The 26120-nt window shown below is 35.2% G+C and overlaps 1 long non-coding RNA gene across 4 annotated transcripts in view; it reads right to left on the minus strand.

Moving 5' to 3' along the window:
• Positions 1–26120, minus strand: part of LOC145720510 (uncharacterized) — a 284127-nt gene that overhangs the window by 96334 nt on the left and 161673 nt on the right. The window contains exon 5 of one of the 4 annotated variants that reach the window (XR_014143493.1): positions 21993–22046. The exons of the other annotated variants lie outside the window; for them this stretch is intronic. This is a non-coding gene — a long non-coding RNA (uncharacterized LOC145720510). The remainder of the gene's footprint in view (positions 1–21992; positions 22047–26120) is intronic. 4 annotated transcript variants of the gene reach the window in all.

The raw sequence follows: 26120 nt of genomic DNA on the forward strand, positions 1-26120 counted from the left end.
TGGAGTGGTGGGGGGTGGGAGGGATGGGGTGGCTGGGTGATAGACATTGGGGAGGGTATGTGCTATGGTGAGCGCTGTGAATTGTGCAAGACTGTTGAATCACAGATCTGTACCTCTGAAACAAATAATACATTATATGTTAAAAAAAAAAAAAGAAGATAGTAGGAAGGGAAAAATGAAGGGGGGAAATCAGAGAGGGAGACGAACCATGAGAGACTATGGACTCTGAGAAACAAACTGAGGGTTCTAGAGGGGAGGGGGGTGTGGGGATGGGTTAGCCTGGTGATGGGTATTAAGAAGGGCACATACTGAATGGATCACTGGGTGTTATACGCAAACAATGCATCATGGAACACTACATCAAAAACTAATGATGTACTGTATAGTGACTAACATAACATAATAAAAAAAAAAGGCTTATTGTTAAAGCACTGATCCAGGATAGGCTAAGAGGAAAGAAAACCAAAGTGTGTATAATCTCAATTGCAATTTATAATTGGTATTTTGCATATTAAAATGAGATATAGGTGCCTCACCAAAAGGAATGCCATAATAACAGAAAAATTCACTATATGAGCATCTATCTTAGCGACCAAACAATCCATATTATACTTACACCCTAAAAGCTTAACTATTAGGGGTTTTAATAGGTATGCCTGAGCACCACCATAAAATTTAGGTGGCCTATGTAGGTTTCCCACTCTGCTGACTTTAGCCTCATTCCATGCAAAAATATATTTTTTTAAGATGTCATTTATTATTTATTTGAGGGAAAGAGAGAGCATGAGCAGGGGGAGGGGCAGAGGGAGAGGAAGAAGCAGATTCCCCACTAAGCAAGGAGCCCAGTGTGGGGCTTAATCCCAGGACCCCAGGATCATGACCTGAGCTGAAGGCAGACACTTAACTGACGGAGCCACCCAGGCACTCCACGTGCAAAAATATTTTGGAATCATAGTTTTGATTAAAAGTTAAACTTTTAAGTCATCTCTATACCCAATGTGGGGCTCAAACTCACAACCCTGAGGATCAAGAGTCGCATGCTCCACCGACTGAGCCAGCCGGGTTTTAAAGATTTTATTTACTTACTTATTTATTTATTTATTTATTTATTTATTTATTTGCGAGAGAGAGAGAGAGAGAGAGAGAGAGAGAGAAACAGAGAGTTAGAGAGTGTGCAAGCAGGGGAGGGGGAGAAGGAGAGGGAGAGGATCTCAAGCTGACTCTGCACTGAGCATGGAGCCTGACTTTGGGCTTTATCTCAGAACCCTGAGATCATGACCTGAACCAAAACCAAGAGTCAGACACTCAACCAACTGAGCCAGGCACCCCAAAAGTTAAACTTTCAAAAATACACATTTCAATAAGTAACTTTGTAAAAAGTTTATCTACTACATACTTTAACCTTAAATCCCACTGTATGCATATGATACATTTAGAAACATTATATAATGTTTAAAACTGTACGTGAGAAGTCAGATTTTTTTGTGATTAAATTTCATCTCTAACACTAACTGCAGAACACTGAGCAAGTGTCATAACTTCTCTAACCTGCAGTTCTTTAATCCTTAAAAGGAACAATACTAGTATTTTCATCATAGAGTTGTTGTGAAGATTAGATGATATTATCCATGCATAGTGCCTGAAAGACAATAAATCTTTTTTTTAAAGATTTTTATTTATTTATTTGACAGAGAGAGACACAGCGAGAGAGGGAACACAAGCAGGGGGAGTGGGAGAGGGAGAAGCAGGCTTCCCGCAGAGCAGGGAGCCCGATGCGGGGCTCGATCCCAGGACCCCGGGACCATGACCTGAGCTAAAGGCAGACGCTTAATGACTGAGCCACCCAGGTGCCCCTGAAAAACAATAAATCTTGACCACTATAATGACATCCACTAGATTTTCATAGTTAAAAGTGGCTTTTTAAAATTTTGTTGTTGTTGTTAACTAAGAGTATTAGTATTAGAATTTGTATTTGCATATTAGCGCATCAGTTCTAGTCCCTAGGTAATTAAGTAAGAGCAAAGGAGACAGTTACATAGTGTTTGAGTCTGAACTATCACCCAGAGAAGCTTAGTACGAAGCTGCCCCTATTATAAAAGGCTGCTACAGTGATTGTAGCTCAGTTCACATGCTTTAACTCAAGGTACTCTCACAGCACATTAGGTCACACTCCGTTACAATAACTCAACCTCTGTAAATGGGTAATATATGTCACTACCATTTGTTTGAAAGTTACAGCGGTTGTATCTTTTTCAAAATGTTAAAGAGCTGCCATTTTGCCACTGAAAACTGAAAGAATATTTGGTAGGCCAAGCTTAAATTAAAGCTCGAAAATTTCCCCAAATTTGAAAACAAATTATTTTCATTTTAAACATATTTTAGAATACTTAAAATTTAATTTTAAAATATTTATAAACATTTAAAGTTTTTATTTTTAAAAATTTTCAGGAGTAAAAATGAAACAGTAAAAGTGCTAAATTCAGAGTGACTGAATTACAACTTCACTCCATTATTAAGAAATTTTATCACAATGGGGTTATATTGTACTTCAAAGTATTGCAATAAATTTCTATTTTTCTTTCATTAAAAAAATGCATGTGTTGGGCGCCTGGGTGGCTCAGTTGGTTAAGCGACTGCCTTCGGCTCAGGTCATGATCCTGGAGTCCCTGAATCGAGTCCCGCATCGGGCTCCCTGCTTGGCGGGGAGTCTGCTTCTCCCTCTGACCCTCCCCCCTCTCATGTGCTCTCTCTCATTCTCTCTCTCTCAAATAAATAAATAAAATCTTTAAAAAAAAATGCATGTGTTAGTTATTTTACTCGACACTGGGGAGATGTAGTGAAAGGGGGAAGATAGGTGCTGGCCCTCAATGAATTTATATTCTAGCTTGTCACTACAGTCAACAAATAAGAGAATTTCAGTAGTTTGGAAAAAAATTAAACCATATAGAGGTAACTTTTTAATAGCTCAAATGCTAATAAAACTTTGAGTCCTATGGATTCAATTTCTAGCATCTTATAAACATAAAACAATTATGTAGCTAATATCAAAGAAGCCAGAAAAAACTCAGATTTTATAAGTAATTTCTTCCTCCCTCAAAATAGGTAATTTTATAAGTCACAATTTTTTTTCCTTCATTTTTTTTTTTAATCAGCCGTATTCTATCACTACCATTCAATAAACATTGGGAGTCAAAATGTGGAGCACATTGTGGCAGAGAAGCCAACAAATTAATTATGAAAAATGATAGAAAAATTGAGAGGCTGAATATAGGCTCCATGGAATACAATGATGTATAAGGATCATCTTTTAGTGGCATCTTATAAAACTGGGGCTTATCTGAAAGGGTACAAATGATTCTATTAGTATGTTTACCACAATCCATTTATATGACACTGGGAATATTTGGGGCCAGGAAATTCTATGTTATGATTTGTAAAGATATCATCTTTGAAAGAGTACTCTTGGCCTCATTTAGTTCTGACAGTCATAGCAGATTTGAAACTTCTATTTATTCTATTTGAAGTGTTTTAAATGTTTTACATGGCCATGTCTGGAGGACAAACGGCAATATGGATAAGACTTCTTTGTTCTAAGGATGCCTGGGTGGCTCAGTTGGTTAAGCATCTGCCTTTGGCTCAGGTCATGATCTCAGGGTTCTGGGATCAAGCCCCGCATCGGGCTCCTTGCTCAGCGGGGAGCGTGCTTCTCCCTCTGTCTGCCGCTCCCCCTGCTTGTACTCTCCCTCTCTCTTTCTCTCTCTGACAAGTAAATAAATAAAATCTTAAAAAAAAAAAGACTTCTTTGTTCTAACAGCCATCAAACAAATTTAAGCACAGAGTCAAAAAAATTCTGAATGTTCTTCTAATTAAAAATTTCCTCTGCCTTCTGACTATTTGGTATTGCCCTACAAAATAAAGATCCCTACCTAGTTAAGAAAATGCAAAACTTAACTTCTAAAATATTATTGGAAGAAATGCCTTTTGAAAAATTAAATTCCTTGTACAATTGCATTAGGCTCATAGGCTTAAAGCAGTAATTCTCCACTCTGGCTTTGTATTAGACAGCAAAGTCTTAAAAAAAAAAAAAAGGAAAATAAAAAATAAACATGATTCTGGGACCCCAGCCCAGAACAACTAATTCAGAACTTCTTAGTGGGGCTCAGGTGTATTTTAAATGTTTCTCAGGTGATTCTAACGTACATCAAGTATTGATAACCACCATGCTGGAAAAATAATGCAGAAGGGGAGGCAAGTGAAGTACAATGAAACCTGAATGCATTAGATCATTCATATCGAATAGAAATATGATGTGAATTTCAATGTCTCACAATAATTAAGAAGTTAAGATTAACAAGATCCATTTATTTATTTGAGAGAGGGAGAGGGAGGAATAGAGTGAGAGAATCTCCAGCAGACTCCCAGCTGAGGGCAGAGCCCCATGTGGGGCTTGATCCCATGACCCTGATGAGATCATGACCTGAGCCAAAATGAAGAGTCCGGCTCTCAACCAGCTGAGCCAACCAGGAGCCCCTAATGTGAGTAATTTTAAATATTTTTTATACCTACATTGTAAAAAGTAAAAACAAATAGGTGAAATTTACTTTAACAATATATTTTGTTTAACCCAGTATAATAAAAATATTATTTCAATATGTAATGAATAAAATTGCTAATAAGATATTTTACTTTTTTGTACTAAATCTTCAAAATCTGGTGAGTGTTTTATACAGTAAATGCTCAAGAGCTGCATGCGCCTACAGGCTACCATACTGAAGAGTGCATAGCATGCTCTGCAATGTGTGACTTATAAAACCTTAACCGTCATTGAAAAATACTTACTTTTGATTATATGATGAAAGGTTACGGGCATTAACAAACAATAAAATACTTAGGCATAATTTTAAAGGATTATATTCTATGGATAAATTAGGGGTATAAACTCCCTCCCTCTCTTTTTAAATATAGATTTCTTTTACAAATAGGTACATATTCTATAAATCTTTACAGTTGTTTATATAGTATAACACAGAATAAGACTGACTGGGTTTGTATTCTGGCCTCACTATATTCTGTCTTGGTCACCATAGGAAACCTCTCCATACCTCAGCTTTTTAACCTATAAAATCAGATTAAAAATACTATATACATCATAGGGATATTATGAGGATTAAATGAAAATTTACAAATTAACTGTTCAATAAATGGTAGTATTAATATTTTAATAATTTTATCATTTTATTAGTATTGTTTATTATTTTAACACTTCTATGTCATTCTACAGTATGGATACAGCAAACTTACTTTACTGCTTTTCTATTAGTGACATTTGGGTTGTTTCTAATCTTCAGTATTATAAAAATGCTCCAGTGCATATCATTGTGCATGCATCATTTTGCACATTAACCTGTATATATAGAGGATAAATAAGTACCTAGAAGTGGAACTTCTAAGTCAACTTTTACATGCTTCTCATATTTTAATGTATGTTGCCAAGTCGCTCTTCACAGAGGCTCTACCAATTTATGCCCTCATGACAATATATGACAATGTCCATTTTCCCTTTCACAGGATGTTAGCAACTTAAGGTGTTTTTATTTTTTTTTATTTTTTGCAACTTAAGGTGTTTTATGACATGTGAAATGCAACCTGATTTAAGAAACATTTCTGTGCTTGACTGAAGAAAGCATACTGAAATGACTCTGAATGAAAAGAAACCATCAAATAATTTATTTTAGAGTTTTAAAATGTAGATCTTGGAATTCAGAACTCTAAAAAGAGATAAAATATAGGAGAAAAATAAGAAAAGATATCATCACTTAATTTCTCCAGTATTTTCTTCTATCTGAATGGAGAGTTCTAATATTTCAATGTCTCACAATAATTAACAAGTTAATTTCACTAATTTATCACTTTAGAAAGTTTAATTATTTCTATACATCATTTTGGATCACTTTACATTCAATTAGGAAATAAAAAGTAGTGGACCTATGGTATTACAATTTAATTTATACATTATGGTTTTATAACTAGCTCATATTATTGAAATAACTTGTTTCAAAATTAGACTTCTTGATTACCGATCCATGAATTACTACAGACTATGATTATAAAGGACTAATGATAAAGCTCCTGGGAGCCCCCTTTGTCCTTACTCTAGTTAGGCCCATTACCCCTGGGTCAGGGCATGAGCTGTGCCAAAGAAGTATGCCGCCTAGGGCTTCCCTCTCATTAGCAAGAACAAGAAAAAATAGGATGTTCCAGAAATTGTCTGACAAGGTGATAGAGTACACTCACAGTTAAGGAAATTGAATGAACCTGACAATATAATGGCTAAGAAGGCAAATTTTTAAAAAGATTATGCTCTAGATAGATTGGGGATAAAGATTTTCATTCTTTTTTTTTTTTTTTTTACCCCCAGTTGTGACTGCTGAACACCTGCTTCCTCTCCTGGCTTTGTTACTCTCAATAAAGAAAGAGATTCCTGTTGAGGAGTGAGAGGTTAAGTGCCCAGAAATATTGCACCAAAGCTTAATATTGTAAAGGGAGAAAATCAGCTATAAAATAGCTTCACTTAAGAAGCTATTGTTCAGGGGAGGTTTCATCTTGGAACTTTTCCCAAATATCATCTATAAAGGAAAAATAGAGGCAAAAATTCAGCACTGTGAATGAAATCCTTCTTTGGGGATCTTTTCCCCTTTATGATTAATATTAGCCTTATCATCTTATGAGTTCTTCCTGAATAAGATGGATGGATGGATAAATAAATAACATACAAATATGGGATAGGTATGAGATGATGGGAAAGGGAGAGAGCCTGAAAATAAAAGAAAATAAGAGAAACTGTCAGGGAAATAATATCTGAAGTGAAGGATGGGGAAACCAGATGACTCCTCAAAGAATAAAGCACACTGTTGCTAATGTCTACAAGTTTGAAGTCCCTAATAATGGATGATGACAAAACTACCCATGTCATATGCCTCCTAGGGGTAATCAGTGCTCATCTCCAGAGTGATACCACTGAGCAATATTCTTGTTTCTTAATCTCCTTCCTCATACCTTGAAATAAAATGGGGGTAATCTTAAAAGACAGCCCAATAAATTGTAAAAGTGGTATAAATGATGAAAAATATTTATCATGAACAACTTCACTCAAGAGAAATTAAATACATTGGACTAGATTTTTTATATTTTATGTCTTTTTTCAATCGTGTCCATATTCTCTAATTCCGTATTCATTTCTGCAAGGAGTAAAAATGGGAAAATATAATACTCTGGCTATATTCCAAAATTTGGTAAAATGTTAGTTATATGTTATTTTTTGTCATATTCTATGCACAGTATTTCGGTTTTATTGCCTCATAACAAACAGAAAAATCATGAATCTTTAATTTGTCTTTCTCTTAGGCTCTATTATATCTGAATACCACAGCAAAAATGATTTCTCATTAGGTTAAGTTGTAACTAAGGTCCAAAATTCTATATGAGAAAATTAACCTGACACAAGAAAGGTCTTCTATATGTTTACCTATGTAAACTCAAATACCCAAATCAGGAAACAGGAAGAAAAAGGGAAATGGCTTTTATAGCTGCTGTAAGTCAAAAGCATAATAAACTCCGAACAAAACAAACGCCCAAACTGTACTACTTTGTGGAGTTTTCCTTTAAGCAAATACTTGATCTATTCCTTGATACTGTATTTTAACCCTGTGCTATAAAACACTAACTCTCATAAGTAACACGACTAAGGTGTTTCTTTCTTTTTTTTTTTTTTTGACAGAGAGAGACACAGCGAAAGAGGGAACACAAGCAGGGGGAGAGGGAGAGGGAGAAGCAGGCTTCCCGCCGAGCAAGGAGCCCGATGCGGGGCTGGATCCCAGGACCCTGGGATCATGACCTGAGCCCAATGTAGACGCTTAACAACTGAGCCATCCAGGCGCCCCACGTGACTAAGGTGTTTCTACTGCGTGATTACACAGGTGCTCTGTCACAAGCAGACATCTCCATGCTGGGTCTCATGATCAATGACGTCACAGAGGTTCACCCAGAGTTTTGAAAAACAAACAGAAAACAAAAAACAGAACAAAACAAAACAAAAAATAAAGTGAACGCTATTTGTGTGCATTAAAATTCAGGATAAGCCATTAAAACTCACATTAGATGTGAGAAAGTTGTAGATAATTCTAAATACTGACAGCAAAGAACTTGTCTGTCCACTAGATAAAATAATGTTGGGGTAGTAATTTTTAATTTAAGTGACTGAATACCGGAAGAAAAATCAAATATCGAAAATCACAGCGTAAGAAAGGAGAACTCAAAACATGGATTTAAGGGTTTGTGTTTCTGAGTTTCCAGCAGTGAGTACGGATTTCAAAGGTGGTGGCACAGAGCACCCAGTGGGTGTGATGCTGATGACACTTACCATCTTTTTTGGGTTTTTTTTTAAAGATTTTATTTATTTATTCTTAAGAGACAGAGAGAAAGAGAGAGAGAGGCAGAGGGAGAAGCTGGTTCCCCGCCGGGCAGGGAGCCCAATGCGGGACTCAATCCCAGGACCCTGGGATCATGACCTGAGCCGAAGGCAGACGCTTAACCATCTGAGCCACCCAAGCGCCCACCATCTCCTTTTTTAGAGTCTGCTGCTGGGATCACTTTTGTCTATGTACATACCGTACTCAATTTCCTCATTTATAAAGAGAGGGTATTTGGGTGGTTTCCAGAAATTCTACAAAACCTGTTTGGCGTAGTGGTAGCGTGGGAAGGGTCGGGGGTAGAGGGAAATTCACCTTCGTTGACCATTTATTTACGTGAGTTTATTCTAGTTCCCAAACCACACTTACACAATACAACCCTTCTTCTCTTTTTGCCAGATAAAGATCTGATGCTGAGAAGCTGAGCAGCTTTCCTCTCACAGCTGAAGAGAACAGGAGAGTTGGAAGTATGGACCTAAGCACTAGCTCTTTCCAAGCCAACATGCTGCTTACCATTTTACTTGACTTTGCCCAAAGCTGTCTTTGACGATCTGACTTGAACCAGTTTTAGAGTAACAGAAACTCTTTTTCGAAATTCTACTGTTTTCCCTCTGTTGCTCTTGAGCCTTCCCATCTGATGTTCTGCTTTCGAGAGCAGTATTGATGTAAACCACTGACCACCTATGTTGCCTCAAAGACAAATTTCTCCATAAAAAGAGCTGAAAATACTACTATAAGAAACCTAGAGTTTCCTTAAAGCAAGTGAATAAATACAATTATATCTGCTTTTGCCTTTTATTCACTATTATATAAAAGCAATACTGTGAGGTTCCTATAAATAAGAGTGGATTTTTGCAAGCCTGTATGGTGAAGACTAAACCAGCTCATGCCTGGCTAAGGAAAAAGCCATGCAAGAAGCACCTACTGCAGCTGTAGTTCTCTTCCTTGACTGTGCACCGAGATGGAGCTGAATATCAGGGTGTAACCAGCCCACCTGCCAAGTATTTGTAATGGAATTAATAGGGGCTGAAAAAATAAAAACCAGTCGGCCCTCAGGTACCATGCTAGACACTGGTATGAATTAAACAGGAGCCTGGAGTATAAAGCTGGATCATCTAGTAGAGTCCCCACAAGTCTCACGTAGCTTTTTAATATAAATTAATTAAAATTTAAAGCAATTTTGGGGCGCCTGAGTGGCTCAGTCAGTTAAGCATCTGCCTTCGGCTCAGGTCATGATCCCAGAGTCCTGGGATTGAGGCCAACGTTGGTCTTGCTGCTCAATGGGGAATCTGCTTCTCCCTCTCCTTCTGCCCCTCCCCCCCAGCTCCTTCTCTCTCTCTTTCTCTCTCTCTTATTCACTCACTCTCTCTCTCTCAAAGAAGTAAAATCTTTTAAAAAAATAAAATTTAAAAAAATAAAATTTAAAGCAATTTTAAAGTAAGTTCCTCAGTAGTACTAGACATATTTCAAAAGCTCAATAGCCCCTCTATTGGACAGTGCAGATTTTAATACAGAAAGATGTGCTGAACAGTACTGGTATAGAGTGAATTCAAAATCCACAAGCAAGGAATGAAATCAAGGTCCAACTATGAGATAGTGCCTCCAAGCAGTGGAGGAAAAGAGTTAGAGAAAAGGCAGATTTTCAGGTTTGGCAAGGGATTTGGAAATGCATATATGTATATACACACACACACACACACACACACACACACACACATACATACTGAAGTTCTATGTGTACTTGGGTTTGTTTCTACAATTTCCATTTAATTTCACTGGTCCATCTCTTCATTATGTGCCAGCACCACATCATTTCATTTATAAATGACTGACAGTAGGTTTTAATGTCTGCTAGAGCTAGTCCCCATTTATAGCTTTTCTTTTGTATGTGTGCTTTTTGGTTTTTTTAGTTGAGATATAATTGATGTATTCATTGCATTAGTTTTAAATGTACAACATACCTGATTTGATATGTGCATATATTGTGAAATGATTACCACAATAAGTTTAGTTAAACGTCATCACCGCATGGTTGCAAAATTTTTTTCTTGTGATGAAAACTTTTATGATCTACTCTCTTAGAAACTTTCAAATATACAGTACTACAGATCATGCTGTTCATTACATCCCCTGGACTTATTTATCTCGTCACTGGAAGCTTGGACCTTTTGGCCCTCCATCACCCACTCCTGCTCCTCATCTCCGGGAACCACCAATTTGTTCTCTGTATCTATGAGTTCAGTTTTGGGTTTTTATATATATATTTTTTAGATTCTACATATAAATGAGATAATATAGTATTTGTATATCTCTTCCTGACTTATTTCAGTTAGCATAATGCCTTCAAGGTCTAAGTCATGTTGTCTCAAATGGCAGAATTTCCTTTTTCCTGGCCAAATAACATTCCATTATGTGTGTACACAATTCTTTTTTATTTTATATATAATCTCCCCACAACTTCTTTATTCCATTCATCCATTTATGGACACTAAGGTTATTTCCATGTCTTTACTATTGTAACTAATGCCACAATGAAAAGGGGGGTGCATATATCTTTTCCAAGTTAGTGTTTTTGTTTTCCTCAGATAAATACACAGATGTGGAATTGATGGGTCATATGTTCGTTCTATTTTTAATTTTTCGAGGAACCTCCATACTGTTTTCCATAGTGAATGTACCCATTTACATTCCCATCAACAGTGCACAGGGGTTCCCTCTTCCCCACATCCTTATCAGCATTTGTCCTAACAGGTGTGAGGTGATACCTCATTGTGGTTTTGATTTGCATTTCCCTGATGACTAGTAATGTTGAGCATCTCTTCCTGTTGGCCATCTGTGTGTCTTTGGAGAAATGTCTGTTCAGATCTTTTGCCCATTTTTTAGTTGGATTGTTTGTATTTTTTGCTATTGAGTTGTAGGAGTGCTTTATATATTTTGGATATTAACCCCTTATCAGATACATGATTTGCAAATATTTTCTCCCATTCTGTAGGTTGCCTTTTCATTTTGCTGATGGTTTCCTTTGCTGTGAAGATGCTTTTTACATAGATATAGTCCCCTTATTTATTTTTATTTTTGTTGTCTTTGCTTTTGGTTTCAAATCCAAAATATCATTCTTAAAACCAGTATCAAGGAGTTTACCCCCCTATGTTTTCTTCTAGGAGTTTTATGGTTTCAGGTCTTATGTTCAAGCCTCTCATTTAATGTGAATTAATTTTACGCATGGTGTAAGACAGTGGTCTAGCTGCATTCTTTTGCATGTGGCTGTCCATATAGCTTTTCTTTTTAGTGTTTTTTTTTTTTACTCTCCTTGTACATTTATTTTTCTACGTGATCTTTAATACCAATTTATCTAGCTTCATAAAAATGTGTGTTGATATTTTTATTGTATTTTTTATATTTTATGTATTTTTGCCCTCTTTTAACCTGAATTCTTTTTCAGAGTATCTTCAGTTACAATGTGGGTTTTGTTATTTTTTAAGTACAGTTTTCTTAATAAATCAATAAAATCTACTTATATTACTATGAAATAGTTATTTTGACTTCAAAATGACATAGATAACATGTATCGAGCCTATTGTGTGTTAAGAACATCACATGCATTCTCACTTGATAAAATCCTTCACAAATATAAAGTACAAATTATCTAGTTTATAGATGAGAAGTCTGAGGTGTATAGAGATTATGCAAATTGTCCAGGATATTTAAGCTGAATCTATCTAAAACCAAGTCTGTACCTATTGAAAATATGAAATATCGCTTCCTTCAGAAAGTAACATTTGTCAGAGTCCAAGTCATACATAATTCCACAAAATGAATACATTTGGTTTTACTAGTGTTCTATCAACCTGAAGAGAGATACAGGGATGATTTTTACTGACTGTGATTTTAAAAGTGATTTAAAAAAAGATTTTAAAAGTAAAAAAGAGCACTGGAGTGAATATTATAGTCTGAAATAAAACAATATCACACTAAGACTCAAGAAAGTTGGGTTCTAGCCTGGTCACTGTTATTCCTTAGCCAGACACATTTTCTTGGCACAGTCAGGCCCCCTCTATAATGCACCTTCTCCTACTGTGCAATGGGATAACATATCTACTCTATCTTTCAGAGTTATTGTGGCGATAAAATGAGTGAACATGCATTATAATGCATGGAAATAATAGAAACATTTAGGCCAATGATATCGAAAGCTGACCTAGCAAATTATATAACAGCTTCAGATAAAGAGAAAATTTAATCATAGGTCAACTCCTCTCCAGATCATTCTGCCTCACTTAGCACTCTTTGTTCTTTTTATACTAGGTCTAAAGGGTGCTGAGATGGTTATTTAATATGTTTCTAAGCAACCATACTTCTTGAATCTAGAAAGCAATACTAGTATGTGTCACCATGTAGATAACATTCAACAGAAAGTCTGACTATTTCAATTATATTTACGTAGAAAAGTCTACTAAAAGAATTTGAAGAACAGATTCTTACAAAATGTATGTGGCTTTCATTTTCAGTACTTCCCATTTTCATTTTGCATTTTCTCAAGGGACTTACATACTTCTGCTTCTAAATGAATGTTTGAAACACCAAATAAACTTTCAAGAGGATCATTTCTTATTTTGCCCAAACTGACTTATACATTTCTAGTTTCATTTCTGAGTTGGTATGATCAGTTTTGAGGGAGAATTTATAGGGAGGAGCTCGGGGGAGGGGATTTACTTTGTTCCATAAAATAGCTGCTTTCTGATCCACAATGTATTTTGTTTGGAGATTCTTTTGAATGGTTTATTTCTCTAGAAATACAGTCTTACAAACTCGTGAAGCACGTGACTTGCTTTTGTTCCCTTTTGGGCACTTCCATCTTCCTGTCTCTGCTGTGACATTACCATTTTCCTAGTAGTATTTTAACTCATTTAACTTAGCATTTCCTTTCACCATGTCCTTTCTGTCCCCAAGGTCCTTATGAGAGCCACAACCACTAGATGAGAAATATAAGGTATATAGAGATCATGCAACCTGCCCGGGGGTGGGGGGTGGGATTAAGCTGGGTCTATCTAAAGTCAAAGCCCATGCAGAAGAGAAAGTCACATATCTGTTACTTTTATCCTCATCCAGGCTGCCCCAGTTTGGACATTAGTACCTCAAAATTAAGCCAGTCTAGCCTCGGTCTAGCATCCTTCTGAGCCACTACATACCTTTTAATGGCCCTACACACAGATTCCTCCATACTACCATCCCTCTCCCCCAGCCCTGCCTGGAATTTTTTCTCTGTCCTGACCATTTATACCAGAGACTCACTTTGACTGAATATTAAACTCACCTTGGTAGCTTTTAAAGCATATAAATGCCTGGGCTTGACCTCAGATCAGTCAAACAAGATTTTCTTGGGGGTAGAACCTGGATGTTCACTACTTTAATGTGCTACCAGGGTTGAGAACGACAAGCTTAAATCTATACATTCTTTAAATACCATTCTGAATCCCAGTTTCTGAACTATATCAACCCATTTGGTGCTAATGATCCTCTGAATGCCTACTTTATAGTTCCTTATATTTCTATTACCATTTATAGTTGTTTTGGATTTTTTTCGTTATTCATTTAATGAGTACTCAAGTACCTATTTAGTGCCTATTATTTGCTTTTGTCTGTCATATATATGATCTTCTCTATTCAACTAATTAAAACAAACTTGAAGACATAAGTTAGGTCTGATACTTTCTCTCTACCCAAAATGGACCTAATGCAGTTATAAGCTCATTTCATATCTCAATAACTACTTTTTGGTGAGTAGCTCTTGTTTTAGATTTTATTCGTTTAGCCACCCAGCTTTTCAGCACATATTTGTTGAACTACTAATTATGCAGAAAATACTTTGATAGAATTTTTAGTTTTAAAGAATAATCCTCACCTTGCCTGACAATAAACACCCTTATTTACTTCCTTTATAGTTTTCTGTTTTAATGTTTTGAAGTGATTTGTGGTCTTTTCTATCTATATCAGGCAATGCATCGTAATAAATAATTTATCAAATACTTCTTATATGTCAGACATTCTTCTGAGTTCTTTGCATTTATTAATTCGGAGAGAAGAAATAACTTTTCCCAAGATTATCTGGACAGTAAGAGGCAGACCTAGGACTCTAGCCCAGACAGAGTGTCTTCAGAGCCCAACACTTTGCCCACAGCAAGGAGACAGTTTTCAAGTAGTGAGATGTTTCTTCAATTCAAGGAACCTAGCCATAGTGTCCTTAGATCCATTGGGCTATGTGTGGTTATTGACTTATCAGAAGAATATTAAGATAATTGTAAAGCAAAAACCTACCATTACTGATACTAAAAGTTGTTCTCACTCAAATGTCACTGATATCACCAAAATATTTTATAGAAAAGAGATCTAAGAAATCTCAATAGCCAATAAGAATAGCATATTTGTTCTAAATTTTTGTCACTTTAGATCATTAAAGAATATTTTGAATCTCTACAATGGCCCCCAGATGAGGTTTGCATTTTTAAGTAGCTGTGAACAAACTTCTCCCTTCTAACTTCACATTTCATTTTTTTTCAAAGAGGAAAAAAGCAAAGGTTTCAGTTACTAAAGTAAACAGTCTATAAATGTACATCCTGTCTAAAGAAGCAGAGAATATGAAACCAGAGGATTCTCAAAATTCAAGAAAGGCAGAAATTCACAGCTAATTTACAAATACCTTTGTTCTTCTATACATTTTTCTTTCATCCTCTCCATCCCAATTCCCTCCTTTCCATAATTCACTACCTTTTCTATTTCTCTTTCATCTGTGATTTATTTCTGAATCTCTTGGCAGCTGTGAGCAAAGTTCTTTCAAACATGTATCTTAAGACATTACAGAAAAGTTTTCAAAATAATAAATGCTCTTCTCTTTTCCTCATATATCTGCCTTCTTCATCCATTGTACTCTGCCCATCTTCTCTTTTTTTACATCTTTGCAGTATGAACAATCTCTACATCTCATTCTCTACGTATGTGAAATCACAAAACATCTCCTTCCAATAAAACCCAACTCTTCATTAGGAACATCTAACTTGTGAGGAGTTATGAATTAGGAGCTTCTTCCTTGGTGCGATGTTATACTATTCAACACCCAATATTTACTTAATAAATTCATTATCAAGCTTCCTACCAGGCACATATAAGGCACAAGTTAAGACCATGTAAATTTTGAAGTCTGATATTTAGGCAGAATTGAGAATTGAATCAAGAGTGAGAGGGAAGAAAAGTAATATGAAAACTCTCAGACATGTTTACCAAGCTATGCATCAAATAAACATGAATATTTGGACTAAATTGTCTGTAAGGGACTAGGTATGTCTTCTGAGTCTAATCAACCCTGCTCCCAAAACACTAAAATAATTGATATTGGCAAAGAAAAGTCACCTTCTTCTTGGACCCTGTGAATTGGCTGTTTAAAACCACCCTACCTAGGTGTAGGGTTGCTTGCTTGTGGTAACTCAGCCTATCCAGAAACCCTACCAACAGTTTTGTACACCAGACCTAAGAAAATAGATAGTAAACATTCGTGGTAAATAGTAAGTAGCACATTTCCTACTTTTGTCATCAAAGGCAGAAGATGCTGATTACTAAGCCAAAGGCAAAGCAGGTATTCTTACCTTCCCAAATATACCTGAAGTTCATGGTTGGTGCATGTGTGTGTGTGTGTGTGTGTGTACGTGTGTGTGATTGGTAGAATAGTATTATTTTTGTCTAAAGGGCTCAAGGATTTTTGAAAGATATCACCAAAACTGTTAGAAATAAATACTTCCACTTCACACATAAAAATGGAAATATAATTGAGAAATGAGAACTCTCAGCAAGAACTCTATTCATGTATATTTACTTCACAAATATTTATTGGGCACTTAATATGTGATTTGCAAGACATCATTAGGTTCTAAAATCGAGTTGTCTTGAGTTCTCCTGTTCAGTATTATGAACTGTTAACTACAATAAAATTAATAAATCTTTTGTAACATTAGCTTAATAATCTCTTTGCAGGGTGAAACTGTATTTATATTTTATTTATCTAGGGAAGTAAGAAACTTTCTATAATCTAATGATAATTTGGAACAGTACTGCTCACAGCTGCCAAGAGATGGAGAAAACTAGAAATAAATCCATAATTGATCATCTTTTAACTGGTATATTCACATCACAAATAGGCACTAGCATTGTCCTTTATCAACACTCACAGGACCAACTGAACACAAATTATGAAGCGAGGAAATGTCAAGACTTGTGCTTTCCTTACAGACCCCATTTTGTCAACATACCTCAACTGTTTTAACACATGCTCTTCAAGATAAGAAAGCACACCACATAAGAGATATATATAAATACACTCAAAATTGGTACAACCGCTTCAAACTGTCACTATAGCTCTCCAAACCACAAACAGTGCCTCCACTTTGCAGGGAGAACAACCGAAGTATTTTAAGCAATTCTCTTATACAATGGTTTCTTTTCTGTTGGCAGTTACTCAGCGTCTGCCTTGGATTGGAGGTCAAGGAAACTGAGCTGTAACCGTTGATGCCTCTCACCTGCTGATGGCTGTGTGTAATCCCCCCCAGTCATCCATCAGAGGACTCTGAGGTGCACGCTACTGTGCTTTGTGCACTGGTTCCACAGGAGTCAGGATACAAAGGCTCACATTTCACACTTGGACTTCAATCTACATTTTAATTGTTTCAAAAGAGGTATTTACCTAAGCATACTGGTACTTCTCAGTTTAAAACTTGGCACTTGCCAAGTTATTCAGCATAATTTTTATATCTCCAATGAAAAGAGTGAATGGCTCCCTCTCTCTCTCAAAAAATGTTCCCCTTCTTTAAAGTACACTGTTGATATCAGTGATTAATTTAAAAATGAAAATAACCAAGATTTTTTAAAATCCCCAAATATATGGTATTGTGATGGACAGAACACAATTGTTGAGTTCAGGATAACCCCAGTATGGATCCCACTTAGGGCCTGTGTGGCCTTAGGCAATTTACCTAATATCTCCGAGATTCAATTTCTTCACCAATAAAATGGAGAGAATAAATATCCATCTCATACATTTGTGTGGGGTTTAAATGAGGTCAAATGTCTGGCATGCTGCGGACACAGTGAATATCAGCTCCCTTCCCTAGTGTGGGAAAGAAAACCAACTAAGTTCACAAGCTTTATTTATCATTGAACATTATTTCTATTATTCTTGAGGGAAATTACCAAATTTAAATTATAACACAGAAAAATAAAATTTCTGAGGCAATTTTAGGGCTCTTTACCTTCTCACATAACACATAGAGTGATCTCAGGGCGTTTGAACAGCAATTCAAGAGGTAGGAGTAATTTAAATCCAAACACTCAGCTAAGTTCTATTATTCAAAATACAGTAGTAAAATGAAAAAAGCAAGTTACATACTAAGTATAGTTATTGCCCTTTGAAACCCTGTTTTCCCTTATAGCATAAGGAGTCTTCACTTACAGTCAAAAAAGTCTAATGTGTTTTCCCCAAGCTTGTGAAAAAGAATAGAACATTTATCATCATTACAGAAACTATATTTTTTTAACTTAAATTCTAGAAGACAGTGAAAAACATCCTATAGTAATAAAGAGTAGTCCTCAATCTCTTGTTGAAGAAGCTTAAACATCATTCTGTGATGATCTATAGCTAGATAAATTCACAAAGTTACATCATTAATGGAGGCAATTGATATAGAGACTCAAATCTCTAGTTCTGGCAGAGACTTCAAAGAATCACAAAAGTCATACTTACCACAAAAACCAGTTTGTAACCATAGCTAACCAAATACCACGGCATCTGTGGAGTCAGTGAAAGATAACAAAGGGGTCATCTCTGTGTCAAGTAAAGAAAAGGGCTCCTGCTTGATGCCAACTTTCCCTTCATTGCCTGCTGGTTGGTTAGGTGCTCTGCAGACACGGCCCAAGGAGAGGGGCAGGTACGACGTGACTCCAACTCTTGGATAACACACAGAGTAACAACTCGAAGCAAAGACTCCAGGTCACTGGATGTCCTGCAGCCAAGATACCAAGGTGTGGCTATTCTTTTCTGTGCCCTTGACTTCAAATTAATAAATGAAACCTGCTGTGATAGGGCTGCCAGTCCTTTCCAAACTGGCATATGGACTCTGATTCTGCCACATGACTCCTAATTCTGCCACTTAGCTGTCTGGCCTATGGTAAGCCACTTCCTCATCTGTAAATTGGGCATTATAAGAGTTCCCACTGTATAGGGTTGTCAGGATCGTTAACTAAGTTAATATTTGTACTTAGAACCCGGCCGGTCTGCAGGAGGTTATTTCTTAGAGTTTCTCAAATAAAAATAGTACATTTCCCACATAGAGGATTAAGATATTCAGAAAAATAATCTCAGATTTATGCCAAAATCTTAGTCTTCAACTAGGCAAGGAATCAGACAACCAAGTTTTTTAATGACTGAAATATAATTTCACTTATTTAAATAGAAGTAATAATTAAACTTGTAAGTGCAAATATGACTAGTATATATTTAAATAAAATATGTAAATATATAAATCACATATACTTTATTTATTATCTACTTTACTTAACATGCTAATGTACAGGGTTCTACTTTTAAGTGTGATGGATTACAAAATCAGATTTAGAAGTATTTAGTCTGTGTGTACATGTGTGTGTGTGTGTGTGTGTGTGTATAAACAGAATGTTTTCATATAGCTCATAACATTTCTATCCTAAAATTAATTAGTTAAGATTATGATTGTTGACTCTTGTCAACACATCATCTATACTGCATTATTTTCAAGGAATAAAAATCTGATTTTAGAAAGTTGGCTGTGCAAGGTAGAGTCACTGACTAAACAACCTATATATAAAGAAACAAGATTATGATGTGGTCTTAACTTGAAATAATTGCATTTGTGGTCTTCAAATATTTTTTTCTTTTACATTATTTTTGTGACAAGATGCATTGCCTTCACTCATTAAAAATATTGTAAGGGGATGACTTATAAGGAAACATAGGACTTAGGGACTCTCATAATTTATATTAGAACTTTCAGCACATCTTGTACATGTAAACTTCAAAATTCTTCACTCTTATTTGCAATTAGGAGTACTGTAGAGCTGACAAGTGGCTCCACTTTTTCTCCTCTGTGAATGAGTGTCATATTTCTATTGACGGGCCTACTGGTAGATATTTGAACACATATATTTAAAGCATCATGGGGTATTTTTTGTTTTTTTAATATTATATTTGAAATTAGACTAGAAATATAAAAATATATAATTATAACCTAATAACTAATTCAACAATAAAAACAAGAGATCAAGTCAATGGTTGTTTTACTCAAAACCCATTTCAAATAATCAGTTTAAATGATCATTCCTGTTTTACTCATTGAGTTTACCAAATATTTAATTGACTAGACCAAACCAGCATCTGATTTTTACAATATATAAAGATATATGCCTCAAAAGCTGTAGCTTTTCTAATAGTTTATGGTCAGATTTACAGAAGTGAAAAGCACTGAAAAACTATGTTCTCATGTTGGTATTGAATTAAATCAATTAACCTAGTGGTCTGAGATCTTCCTTGTGGAGTGGGGAGAGTATACTGCTATTTTAGTTTTACTTTTAACCAATTTTTAGTTTTAGTTTCCTCTAGAATGGGAGCCATGTCTGATTCACCTTTCTATCTTCTCAGGCTTTTAGCACATATTATGTATAAGTAAAAATATACTAACTCAAATGGGCAAGTTGAGCTTGCTCTAGAAGATGCTGAACAACACAGACATTTTTAAATTATGACCATGGTATTTAAGATACAGGTACATGTACTGCACGTCTTTTTCTCAACACTGGAAAGTAACAATCACATTTAGAGAAGTAATATATTCGTATGTGGGGATACCTACTCAAAATATTTGGAGGGTTATTTTTCTGTCTCTTCCAGTTAGAAGTGCTTCTTGGGAATTATGACCTTCAACTTGGGTAACATACTATTCATTAAAACACACACACACACACGATAAACATCCTACCTATTTCCTTCTTGGGCTGGCATTTTTTTTTTTTTTTGCATAAGTTGAAAATGGTTCTTCAGCTATAATAGCAATGTAATATTGAATTCAGACAGAAACTGAAATCAAAGCTCCCAAAAGGCATATTTTGGGAACCATCAAAAAACTGACTTCATAGTTCAGGTAGGGAATCACTGGCGAGTAACGTGTACACAAAGCACATATACAGGTTTAGCTATATGCAAGGATAGGATTTTGTGCCTAAATTAGTCATTCACAGCTAAAGACCAAGACCAAACTTTGTTTAAAACTAAGGTATGGGGGGGTGCCTGGGTGGCTCAGTCGGTTAAGCATCAGACTCTTGATTTCAGCTCGGGTCATGATCTCAGGACTATGAGATCGAGCCCTGCGAAAGGCTCCATGCTGGGTGTGGAGTCTGCTTGGGATTCTCTCTCTCCCTCTCCCTGTGCCCCTCTCTGACTCCCTCTCTAAAAGAATAATAATAACAATAATAATAATTATTATTGTTATTATAATAAACTATAGTAACAATGATAATTGCTTCATTGTAAGGAAATCCTAGACAAATTGCACATAAATGGTATTTTCAATAATTAGAAAATTGTTGCAGTAATCCAGGAGAAAGTGGATGAGGCCTAAACTTCTGTAATGTTACTGAGATCAAAGAGAAGTGGATAGTTTCGAGACACAGGTAATAGAATTGACAGGTCCTGATGGTCCATTGGACGTAGGAAAGAGGAGGAATGAAAATAATGATCAGGTTTCATGTCTGAATGTGTGAGTGGGTAATTGTACTATTTACTGAGATCAGGAGCACAGGAAAAGTTGCAGATTTGGAGCTTGGGATGAGGGAGAAGACTGAAAAGATGAATGAATCTGGGATATGTTTGAGGTACGTATGGAATGTCCAAATGAGGATATCCAGGAAGCAGTATGCCATTGATCTGATAAGAAGTTAGACTGAGTATAAATTTGGATGTATTAGAACATAGGTGGTCATCAAAGCCGTAAGTGTGTGTAAGATTACTCCAGAAGATAATGTAGAACAAGAAGAGGGAAAAGCAGAGAAAAATGGTTTGCTATACCATTAAAATGATCACTAAGAGGCACTGCCTTATTGAAACATTGAAATATTGAAAATAGATCTTATGACAGCATTGAACGATGTTGTTGAACAGCAATACTGTGAAGCTGGCAAGGCTGTAAATTAATTTTGCTTTCTACCCCTTTGACATCCTTTAGTTACACAGTGTGGTTTCCTTAAGTTACCACACAGAACTCCCTGAGCTGTTGAGGCCAAACAAACAAGCATGTGGCATGAGGTTAAATCCTCCAAACCACACATCTTATTGATTTGTATTCTCAAAAACATAGATTTGTATTTTTGAAAACAACCAAGCAATTCAATTAGAATTATAAAAATCTTCTAATTTCTCATGTAAATTAAAACTTGTGTAAATGATTGATATCATACATGTTTCACAGCTGCCCATTTTTCAACTTCCTCTCCAGTTTTTTCCACATTAGCCTACAAGAAAAGAAATAACTGGTTTGAGTTTTTGCTTTTTTTCCCAAGCTTTGTTTTTTTTTTTTGAACTCTCTTTTATTAAAAGAGCCCAAGACCTCACTAATCATAGGATCTTTACCTCTGTTCTTTGTCTGATCCTAAAGTTAGAAAGGACATTCTATAATTTTTAAACTCTATATTGAACTTTACTAAAGAAGCAGAATTCCATGTATATCTTGTGAATTAATGTTAAACTAAACCAATATGCCACAAATAAAATCCCAGGTCATACATGCTATTATACACTATTCTTATTTTCCAAGACCATTAGCATTCTAATAGCTGCTATATACAGTTTTTTGTGTTTTTTTTGGTAAAATTTTTCAATAGTTCAAGAAATCTGTAACATCAAATAGATGAATCATTTCTATCCCTGTCATCAAAGCCAGGGTTCCAAATTTATTTTTTAAGTTACTTCTTAAGCCTGGTGGCCTTATGAAAATACCACCCCCCAATTTGTTTTACACACACCGAATTAATCTTCATTTATGTTTTTATACATTGTAAAGTTCCCTGTGGGAAAACTATTGAATCTTCCTTCTCAGCTACAATAACACTAATACTTATGATTTAAAATATGTCTATTAGAAAGTCAGATGGTTTCTGAAGAAAGGCTAGAATGAGGGCATAGTGCTCACTATGACTGTGTGGATGTAACACTCTTCTGTGATCTTTGGTATCATGAGTTATTTTTTACTTCTCCTGCATCTAAAAAGAAAAAGAAATGACATGCACCCTCAGAATATTTAAGGCAGGAACTGACTCTGAAAGTCTTAGGTTGACTGTGGAATTAAGAACCATGTAAGGTTCAATACTTTTGAAGTGCTTTCCTGGCATGTTTTCCAATAAAGTATAAAGCTAGGTTGAAAGTTTCAAGAATTGTCATTTGTTAATAGAGTAATATTCAGACTCAGAAAAATAGTAGGGAAACTAATATTTTGGTGTGATCCAAAAAAAAAGTGTCCAGTTGCTTCTTCATGATCAAGTGATTTTTTTTTTTCCTAGAATGAAAACAAGAGCAAAGCACCATTACCTATCCCCTATATACTCCTAATGGTTTGACTTGTTTTCATTAGTATCACCTTTTTGTAATGGAATGACATATGACTCGAGGAATATTGGTGATGACTGTGATCAGTCTGAAATTCCAGTATTTCCAATCAGGCCTAGTGGTTCAGTATTTTCTTATATACTATTCATTCCAAATTGAAGGAAATATTTTCTCTGCCCTATGTGTAAAATAATAAAAATTATTTTAATATATTTACTTTCTATTTACCTTAATCTTGAATACTGATGGGTTAATCTGTCATAAACATTCAATCTCTAGGTTATCACAGGACTGCTTGTGTTGCGTCTGCTGTACTGTAATTTAGCAGTTTACTTGTCAACCTCCCTTTAAACTAGGAACCCCTCAAGGATAAAAATGGGTGCAGAATGAATGAATGTTCATCTATATAAATACAACATCTGAAAAGTACCCAGCTCATAACAGGCAATAGTAATAAGTGTTCGCAGATAAATGTACTAGATAGACTGAATGGATCATGGCAGTATTAATTTAGAAAGAGAATAGGGAAGCAGCATGCAGAATTATTAGAGCATGGCTTCTTGCACAATCAACTGTAGGTTTAGCTCTCAAATCAATCATTTACTAGCTGTATAAATGGGGAAAATTATTTAGCTTTCCTAAACATCAGTTTTCTTTCTCTAAGAGGGGAATGGTAATGCCTGCCTTTAAGGATTACATGAGGATTAAATGACAAAATGTATATAAAGCCATTATCACTGAATGTGGCTCATGGTAAAGCTTTCAATAAATGACAACACAAACAAAATGAGTTTAAATAAACAAATATTTCTAAAAGGAGTATTTTTTTTCCTTACTCATTGTTAAAAAGGAACTGGACTTTTGATTCAAAATAATCAACTGAATATCCATATTTATCTCACCTCTCTCCCATGAACCCATTTGAATGACAGTAAAAACTGACAAAAAGAATAAATCTGTGACAGTGCTAAAAATAAAGCATCAGAATTCAAAAAGTAGCCACAATGAGAGAAAATAGATGAAGAACTGTTATCCAAAATATACGAAGAACTCTTAAATTCAAAACAAGAAAATGAAGAGCCCAATTTAAAAATGGTATAAACCTGAACAGACACCTGACCAAAGACGAAATATAGTTGGCAAGTAAGCATATGAAAAGATAATCAACATCATATGTCATTAGGGAATTTCAAATTAAAAGAATGAGATGCCACTACATAACTATTATAATGATACAATCCAAAACACTGACAACACTAAATGTTGGCAAGCACACAGAGCAATACAAACTCTCATTCACTGCTAGTGGGAATGAAAAATGATACAGCCACTTTGGAAGATAGTTTGGCCATTTATTACAAAACAGAACATGCTATCGCCATGTAATCCAGAAATCCTGTTCCTTTGTATTTACCCAAATGAATTGAAAATTTATGTCCTCACAAAAACCTACACATGGATGTTTATAAAATTTTATTTATAATTGCTAAAACCTGGAAGCAACTAAGATGTCCTTTAGTAGGTGAGTGGGTAAATAAACTGTGGTACATCCAGACAATAGAATATTATTCAGTGCTAAAAAGAAATGGGCAATTGAGCCAAGAAAAGACATGGAGGAAACTTAAATGCATATTACTAAGTGAAAGAAGCCAATGTGAAAAGACTACATATTATATGATTCAACTATATGAACAACAACCCAGAAATGGCAAAACTGTAGATAATGAAAAGACTAGTAGTTGCCAGGGGTTACGGGGAAAGGAGGGATGAATAGGCAGAGCACAGAGGATTTTTAGGGCAGTGTAACTAATCTGTATGATATTACAGTGGTAGATACATATCATTATACACTTGTCAAAATCCATAGAATATACAGTGCCAAGAGTCAACCCTAAGGTGAACTATGGGCCCTAGGTAGTAATGATGTACTGGTGTAGATTCATCAATTATAACAAATGTATGTGAGGAATGTTGATAGTGATGGAGGTTGTATTTGTATGCATGTGGAGTAGGGACAGGGAACTCTGTGTACTTTCCACTCAATATTGCTGGGAAGCTAAAATTGCTCTCAATAATAAAATTTATTAATTAAATAAAAGAAAACAAATATTTTCTTTTATTTAATTAAAATATAAATGCATGTGTTATTTTCTTCAAAACCAAAACAAAAATCCTTGTTATTCACATGTAACATCATTTGCTATTATTATTGCTATTTTAACTTTGTTAAGTAATCAATCTGTTATCATATAGTGATATTAAGGGCATCACTTCCAAATATTGGACATTCTATAATTACTGGTTTCTTAAAGAAGTATCTTCATTGATTTCTAAATATTTCATCACATCCCTTTTTCTCTTAGGGTAAACTATTTCTGAGTTTTCTCTTGTGTTTTGAGGTAGCACAACTTCAAATATACACAGCGTTTTATAGCTTATAAAATGTGCTAGAGATTAAATTTTTATTAGTTCATATCCCCTGCAGTATAGAAACAGGAGGCTTATACATCAATCTATGTTAGTTAATGGTTTTCTTCTGTAAACTGCTATCTGCCATCAGTTCCTATTTTATTGTTAAACACAAGCAATAACACCTCAGAAATGACTCAGAAGTATCAATGTATTACTGCAAGTCTGTAGAAATTAATTTATAGATTAACATTCATCATTTTTATTTCCATGGAGAAGCAATTAACCATTAATAGTAACCTAGTTTAAACCTTAGTCATTAGGTCACTTGTTCCCCTCATTGCTATGTCTGCCCCAAGACGGAAATTAAAATATTGTTTTAATTTTTACTTCTTATCCTAAGTCTCTGTACACATATTTACAACCCCAAGTGGTACTGGATTTGAATCCTATAATTAAAATGTGGCCTTAAGAAAATTTCCAGAGCAGTGTTATATAACAAACCTAAGATACAGAAGCACAAATAGAGATCTGTATGAGAACAAGATAAAAAAGAAATTTGAAAATCTTCTTTT

Source organism: Leptonychotes weddellii, chromosome 3 (genome assembly GCF_054177405.1).
Source record: "Leptonychotes weddellii isolate Sample4059 chromosome 3, ASM5417740v2, whole genome shotgun sequence".
Lineage (NCBI taxonomy): Eukaryota > Metazoa > Chordata > Mammalia > Carnivora > Phocidae > Leptonychotes > Leptonychotes weddellii.